This window comes from Talpa europaea (assembly GCF_964194135.1).
Source record: "Talpa europaea genome assembly, chromosome: X".
Classification (NCBI taxonomy): Eukaryota; Metazoa; Chordata; class Mammalia; order Eulipotyphla; family Talpidae; genus Talpa; species Talpa europaea.
Window position 1 is genome coordinate 45,573,484 of NC_140081.1, and position 9,089 is coordinate 45,582,572.

Sequence of the window (9,089 nt, forward strand, 5' to 3'; positions counted from 1 at the left end):
TAAGCCAGAAAGAAAAAGAAAAATACCGGATGGTCTCACTCATAGCAGGAATCTAGAAAATTTAAATAAGGGATAAGGAAAATGAATAACTATAAGAAAGTGAAAATCAAAATCAACAAAAAACTATGAACGAGAGACACACTATGTGGGGTGGGGGAGGGGAGGGGAGGGGGTGGGGTCAAAATGGGGGGGTTGCAATTGTATGGGGAATATAAAAATAAAATTTATTAAAAAAATATATCACATGTTTAAGTTTGTGTGCCTGCCACCACAGATAATTATTACACAGAACACTTCCAACATTACAAGCATCCCTTGCATTGAGCTTTTATGCCCATATCCTCCCACCAAGCCTTCACCATTCTTAACTCCTAGCAACCACTAATGTGTTCTCCATCTCTATAAGGTTGGCATTTTGAGAATATTATATAAATGGCATTCTATAGCATCTGGCTTTTTCTCATTCAGTATAACTTCCTAGATTTATAGTCATAATTTCCTGTACCACTATTTAACTTGTTGTTAGTTTTTCATAATATGGATGTACCATAGTTTGTTTAACCATTGACCTGTTGAAGTACATACATATGGGTTGTTTCTAGTTTGAGGTTATTGTGAGTAGAACTGCTAGGAACATTCACACATAGGGTTTTCTCTGAATGTTTTCTTTCCTGTGGGATAAATGCTCAAGACTGAAGTCATTGCTCCGTATGGATTCAGTCTCGTGTTTGCTTGGTATGCTTCTTCCCTTTTCTCCTTTGATTGTGGTGGTATGTTGGCATGGTAGCCATGCCATTTCCTTTCCCTTGCTTGTTCTTAACGTGGCTAGATCTGGCCAGTGTGTTGATGTAATGTGATTGAATATTCCACGGCACCCTTTCTAGCTTATCTAGAACCTTTCCATGCTCTCCTCTAAGATATTGTTGAAAGCAGAATAGTTCTGCTCAATCCATTATCCTACAGTCTTCAGGCAAATTGTGGGAAGGAGGAAAGTCCAGCTAAAGCTGGATCTTTCTGGGTAAGGCACTTAGATTTTGCTTTCTGTCTTCTGAGGTTTTGTTAAATGTCCATATATGACCCATTTCCACCCGCCAGAGGTATTTTCCACTCTCAGAGCTTTGACTCAATGTTCCGAATAAATAGGGAAGTAAGGAACTTCCACAAAATGGCAAGTCTTGACAGCACCCCCCTGTCTTCACTAGGTTCCTGCAAGCATGTAGGGCTTCTCCTCTTTAATGTATTTTATTAATCGCTCCCCAAATGCTCTTGTTCTTCAACTCCTCCTCCACCTATTAAAACTCTTGTGGACTAGTCTCTAATGTGGTGGATTTAAGTGATAATTTATAAGATTTTGTTGACGTTCCTTTATCCTAAAGTATTGCTTCTAAGGGTGGGAACACAATTAAGAAACTTACAGTGCTGTCCCAAGTTATTCATTTTCATTCTTTGCCTGCCATTTATGGAACTTTTCACTTTACAAAGCACAAGTTTTACTTTTTTCTCGTTTGTCTCTTACTATTGATAAGGCTAGGCTTTTATTATGATTTATTTTTGTTCATTTTGTTAGGTATTTGGCAGCAGTGGTAGGGTTTTGAGTAAGAGTCTCTAGATGGGCTTTTTTATCCACTTTCTCAGAAAACCTTAGATAGCATTTCATTTTAATTGAGGTAGCATTGGTTTATAACATTGCATCAGTTTCAGATGTACAGTTTTATCCTTTGAAATCTGTATGTACTACAGTATGGTCACCACCAAAAGACTATTTTTCATTCACCACCGTACCATTGACTATTTTTACCCATTCTACCCACCCCTCTCCCCCTTTCCCTCTGGTAACTACCAGTCTGTTGTCTGAATCTAAGTGTTTGTTTTCATTTTCTTGTGTTTGTTTTGTTCCTTTGTGTTTCATGGGTGAGTGAAGTCATATGGTATTTTTCTTTCTCCATCTGACTTAATTCACTTGGCAAAATCTCCTCCAAGCCCATCCATTTTGTTGCAAATGACAAGGCTCTATCATTTTTTATTAGCTAAATAGTATTCCATTGTGTGTATACACCACACCTTCATTCAGTCATGTGTCCTTGGGCATTCAGGTTGCTTCCATAGCTTGGCTATTGTAAATAGTGCTAAAATGAACATGGGGTACATATATCTTTTCAAATTAGTGTTCTCTTATTCTTCAGATGACTATGCAGAAGTGGAACAGCTGGATTATATGGTAATTTTTTAAAAGATTTATTTATTTACTTATACTAGCACTGGGTACAGTCAGAAGCGTGGGAGGTTTGAGGATTCACCAGACACAGAACAGGGAGCATAACAGGCAGAAGGACCGAAATACACTGCTGAGGGGAGTGGCGGGCACCGCAGGAGAGGTCTGCGCGCCATGTGGGACACTCGCCAGCGGCCAGGGATCGAACCGGCACTGCAGAGGCTGCAGGCAGCTTCGCAGCCCAGCACTCAACCGCTGTGCCACCAGGGGAGGCCCTTATATGGTAATTCTTTTCTAAACTTTTTGAGATATTCCCACACTCTTTTTCATAAGGGATACACCAGCTTTCATTTCCACCAGTGTATAAGGATTGCCTTTTCTTCATATCCATGCCAATACTTGCTTCTTCTTTTCTTTTTGGTAATAGCTATTCTAATGTGTGTGAGGTGATATCTCATTGTGATTTTGATGTACATTTCCCTAATCATAAATAATAATAAACATCTTTTTCTTGTACTGGTTGGCCTTCAGATGTTTTTTTTTTAACCTTTTTTCATGCTAATGGACCTGAGGTGGAGAAGGACAGCATTTTTATGAAGGAATTATAACAGAATTGTGTATTCATATTGTCCAGGATCAGGGCATATGTTAGGAGAGGAGAGGAAAAATTAGCATGACACACACCAACATGGAACCAAGGGACTTGTGACTGACCATGGATCTCCTTCCTTCACTCCTAATACCAACTCTTTCCAAGTTCTATCAATTTGCTTCCAAATTCTTTCTCATGTGTGTCCCTTGCTCTCTATCTTTTTATTTATTTGTTTATTTATTTATTTATTTATTTATTTATTTATTAGTATTCACCAGCCTTTTATTGGACTGAGAAGTAGAAATGGGTGAACAGGCAAATAGAGCAACAAATTATGATATATTCACAGGTCACAATAGATGTTTAGTGTAATATCTCAAAATACAAGATTCCATGATGTAAACTTGTGACCCACTTGTAAAATTTTATTTGCTTTCATAATTCAATGCTAGGGTTTAGCATGTACTTTTTTTAAAAAAATATTTTATTTTATATAATTCTTACATCATTTTTCATTTTTGCACAATGTATGCATTTTCATTTTGGTTATATTCCCCATACAATTGCACTCCCCCTTATTTTGACCCTAGCCCTTCCTCTCCCTGCTCCTCCCCACCCCATAGAGTGTCTCTGGTTTATAGTTGCTTGTTGATTTTGATTTTTACTTTGTATTAATTAGTCATTTTCCTGGTCCCTTATTTAGGTTTTCTAGATTCCTGCTATGAGTGAGACCATCCGGTATTTTTCTTTTTCTTTCTGGCTTATTTCGCTGAGCATGATCCCTTCTAGCTCCATCCATGTTGCTTCACCCTTGCTCTCTATCTTATTGTCACTGCCTTTAGTAAAGCCCCCATCTTTCTCCTTTCTGCAACAATCTCCTAATACGGTTTCCATATCTCTAGTTTCTTTCCCTTGCAGATCATCCTCCTTACATGCAACTGAGCCAATTTTCCTAAAATACCACTTTGTGTATGCTCTCTCTATTCAAAAGGCAGCCATACCAACCTACTGGAAGTTTCCCAAATACGCCGTTCTCTTCTACATCTTTATACTTTTGTCCATGTTCTTCTGATTGGAATTTCCAGACAACACACAAAACTCCTACATATACTTCAAAACTCAGTATAATCAGCTTCTCTGTGGTGAAACCTTACCTTCCTTCCCCTGCTATGCTTTGCCTGTCCTGCCCTCATTTATTCTTTTTAAGCAGAATTTGTTGTTCCTTTCTCGGTGTCAACCAAGTACCATGTACATTACTTCCATTATAGCATTTATCACACCATTGCACAATTATTATTTTTAGTTTTCACTTTTATTAAACTTTTTGAGTGGAATGATGATATTTTTATTTCCTTAAAGTTGACTCTAGCTTATACCTGGGAGTACATAACAGGCACTCCCCAAATATGAATGAAAGAGTCCTAATCGCACAGTGTCTAACACAATGTTAGGAGATGGTAGGCTCTCCATAAATAGTTCAGGTAATAAATAAATGCTTGCTCCATTTTCTTCCTATATGTACTCTCTTTCTAGGCACTTTCTTATTTCTTCAAAAAGATTGTTTAGTGAGAATCTTACATGCCTCTGAGTCAACTTGTGGGTCTGCCTTCAGAGCAAAGAAATACCTGGGAAGAAATAACATGGATTAAGGAAACAAGGCTAGAGGAGATAGGCTAGGTCAAACTGGGAGGAGCAAAGAAGGGTCGAATATTTGCCAGTACCAAACAGGTTTGTGTGTGTAAGGGTAGCTCTATAGATGACTAAGTCTTCTCAGAGTAATGATTCCCAAACTTGAAGGGACATTAAAATTGTTGGGAAATAATTTTCCATGGGTACCTTCTGCATGTCTTGTGAACAAAGGCACCAACTGCCTTTGCTACAGACAATCTTTTCAAGTGTGTTTGTACAGTGAACAGCCTTGGAGGCTATAGTGTTTCCCTCCAGAACGACACGTTTATTTCTATCCTGTAAAATAAAGATAATCTTTCCTTCTAGAGTAAAGGCCAGATATGATTACTGTCCATTATAAGAGATTCAGATTCCCTAGGTTGCTGTTCGTCTGTACCACACCCTACTCTATGTGCTTATATCACCTGGGCCTCTTCATGGCAACTTGTGAGAAATTGGGCACATGTGATGACACTTTGGCTATATTATTGCTGAGAAATAACAATAAATAATACTACGAATAGCAATAATAACTCCTGTCTCTAACTCAGGAATTTCCCCTTCTGCCAGCATCAATGAAGCCATGACAGATTAACTGGTTAATGTGAAAGTAGGACAAAATCTCAAATTCTTCACAATTCTTGACAAGAATAACCCAGAGAGCTTGTTTACAATATAGGTTCCTGGGTTCTTGCTCAGATTATGATTTGATAGTTCAAGAATGAGGCCCAGGAGTATGCATTTTTGCTAAGTGATTCTGATGTTGGAAGTCATTAGAGTTCTATTTCGGACACACTGTCTTCAATATTATGCTAATTTAGATCTGACTATGGAAAGAAGGCTATCCTTTCTTCTAGCATGGATAGAAGTAATTAGCATATGAGGCCCTTTGGGATATGCTAATCTATGATTTTCTGGTTTAAAGGAAACAAAATAGAAAATACATGCAATCTATAAAAGATACTTATGTACTGACTATAGTAAAATTGAAAGAAGTAAAAACAGAAGAATAAACCTTCGTTACTAAACTCAATTGCTTAATGACAGTAAAGTAAGTGAGCTTTTCTTTCCACTCTGAGAAAAAGTGGGATGTTGTCCTTACATTCTCTTTATTAGACTGGTTCCTCCAGCCTGAGTTCCAATAAACATTTACTGAATATCAATTATGTGCAGAGAACTGTTCTAGGTGCCAGAAATACAATGAGACAGTCTCTGTTCTATATTCTAATGGAAGGACACAAACATGAACCCATAGACAAATCATATATTGTCAGATGGTGAAAAAAATAATACAGGGTAATTAGATACAGAATGACTGTGGAGGGACACCTTGGCTATAATGATTAGAGAATGTCTTTCTGAGGAGGTAGCATTTGAGAAGATACATGATTACTGTCAGTCTCTGCCTGCTAAAGCCATGTCTATTTGTAGGAAATGGAACTTTTTAGCTTTCTTGTTCACACTCACTCAGTTCTTGCCAAGCCTGAAAATATCAAGAGCTCCTTCTCACCAATGGCTGAAGTTCAGAATTAAGCCTGCTTTTTAAGGACATGATCTGGTATATTGGAAGAAAACCCTTATGCAAATAAGTGAATATCATTCATCTGACACATATTTATGGACAATATACCTGTGTCAACAATTATTCTAGATGCTGGGAATAAAACAGTGAATAAGAGACCCTAGCTCTTATGGAGCTTGCATGGAAGGTGCTTGTTTGAACTCCACCTTCCCACAATCACCAGCTTACACCTTGCCTAGTCCCTCTTCTTAGGTTAAGAGGGGAACTGGACTAAGTCATGATTCTCCAAATGTAGGTGTGAATCCTCTTCAAACCAGATCAACCCCTAGAATCTATAAATTGCCACCCAAATTTCTTTGATCATTAACATTCTACAAATGCTACTCTTCTTGGCCCCCAGACTTCAAATTGGCTCTCAAAAGCAATGCAAATAAGACCTGCAATAACCCTGTTTCCTTGGACCCTACTACTTGGAGTTTCGGTCATCTCCCTTCTCCAGGTTGGACTCTATATCCCAGGAGTTACCTTATTCCTGTATCTGCCATTCTATTCTGTCATCTCTTCCCACAAAGGTCTCAGCATGCCTATTGCTGTAGTTATGACACTCCCAGAACTTATTCTAGCTTGCTTGCTCATTGCCTGATGATCAAATCTAATTGAAAACAAAGATGATGGTGGCAGCAGTGTCTGTATCAGCAGCCCCTCTTGAATGAAGTGTTCCTTCCAATAAGGAAGCAGTTATTCTGACAACCAGATTTTCCATTTCCAGCTTACTCTAACCCCTCTCTTGTCAATTTCTATTACAATTGAGTTGAGTTTTCTTTCCTGAGACAAGTTTCTCAACCATTTTTATAACCTGTTTTGTAGCATCAGTTAGCTTATTCTTAAAGGGAACAAATCTTCTCTCTTTCTGGATGTTTTCCAACAATTATTTCAGTGCTTATTTTACATAAGCTAGCATGCTGGACCTTTGTGGTAGAATACAACAATGGGCATACATTTATGGTGTATGAGAAAAAGCATTGCATTTACGGTCAGAATACTTGATGTTATTAAATATTTTTTTTAATAGAGGCATGTTTTTATTTATTTATTTGTTTGTTTGTTTGTTTGTTTTTATACATGCACTGGGTACAGTCAGAAGCGCGGGAGGGTGAGAGAATTCACCAGAGCCAGAGCGGGGAGCAGAGCAGGCAGAAGGACCAAAGTACACTGCTGAGGGGAGCAGCGGGCGGCAGGAGAGGTCTGCGCGCCATGTGGGACCCTCCTCCAGTGGCCGGGGGAGCAGCCGGGGATCGAACTGGCACCGCAGAGGCTGCAGGCAGCTTCGCAACCCAGCGCTCAACCGCTGCGCCACCGGGGAGGCCCTATTAAATATTTTTAAAAAATTTATAGATGTCATGTGTATTCATGGCCCAAAGCAAAAACATCACAGAGGAGCACAGAGTGAAAAATAAAAACATTCATCTCTCATTCCCATTTTTCACATATAATTAATATATTTCTTCTGTTCCAGTAATTTTCTGTATATATAAAGATATGTTTTCTTCTTTTTCCTCACAAGAAATGTTTCCTCCATACTATACATATTATCCTATTTGATATATCGAGAACTTTTTTATCAGCAAGTGGCTAGCATAGTCTTTTTAATGGTTGCATAGTATTCTGTCATATGGGTATACCGTAACCTGCTGAAGACTATTTATTTGCTTGAATTGCTTTTATTACAATGAATTTTAAATAGGTATCTTAGTAAACATGTTTTTGTAGAAGTCATAGTATTCATGTTGGATAGGATTCTAGATGTGAAACTGCTGGGTCTTGAGTGTGCACATTTTTAAATTTTAAACTATCGTGCTAAATTTCTCTCCAAAACAAGTGTTTCAATCAACTGTTTTGACAATGCTATATGAGAGTGACTATTTCCCAAGAAAATCTAGATTTGAATTATATTACTTTATGATAGTGCAACTTTGGAAAAAATACTTAGCCTAGTTGAACTTCTATGCCTCCTTTGTGGAATGGAGATTAAAATGTCTTCCTTACAGAATTTTGAGGGTTAAATTTAACTAAGATAGTCTCAAAGTGACAGAGATACCATATGACAAAAAATTCTACTTTAGGATATTTACCCAAGATAAATGAAAGAATATGATCACACAGAAAATTACATGTGAATATTCCTAATAGCATTATATATAAAAGCCAAGAAGTAGAGGGTCTCCCCGGTGGCGCAGCGGTTGAGCGCTGAGTTGCGAAGCTGCCCGCGGCCTCTGCGACACCGGTTCGATCCCCGGCTGCTCCCCTGCCACCGGAGGAGGGTCCCACATGGTGCGCAGACCTCTCCTGCCACCCGCTGCTCCCCTCAGCAGTGTACTTCGGTCCTTCTGCCTGCTCTGCTCCCCGCTCTGGCTCTGGTGAATTCTCTCACCCTCCCGCGCTTCTGACTGTACCCAGTGCATGTATAAACAAAACAAACAAACAAACAAATAAATAAATAAAACATGCCTCTATTAAAAAAAAAGCCAAGAAGTAGGTACAACAAAATGTCTATCAGCTGATGAATTGAGGAATAATATGGTGTAGCCACATAATGGAATATTATTTGATAATAAAAAATAATGATGTCTTACATGTTACAGCATAATCCTTGAAAACATTATACTGTTTAAAAAAGTCAATCACAAAAGACCACATATTGCAAAAACTCAGTTATGTGCAATGGTCAGGATAAACACATCTATAGAAACAAAAATCAGACTAATGTTTACCTAGTGCTGGTGAAGAGAGAGTGCGGAAAATGTAGAGTGACTGCTAACTGGTATGGGGTTTCTTTTGTGTGGTGAAAATATAAATTAATGATAGTAATTGTTGTTCAACTCTATGAATATACTAAATACCATTGATTTGTACACTTTAAATGGGTAAATTGTATGGTACCTATATTATATCTCAATAACATATATAAAATACTAAACATGATAAAATAGTGATTCATGAGAAATGAATGAAATTAGTCCTAATGAAACAAATGAAATGAGCCCTAAGATTGCCCATCTTACTATTATAATAGTCTTCAGGTCATGACACAATGA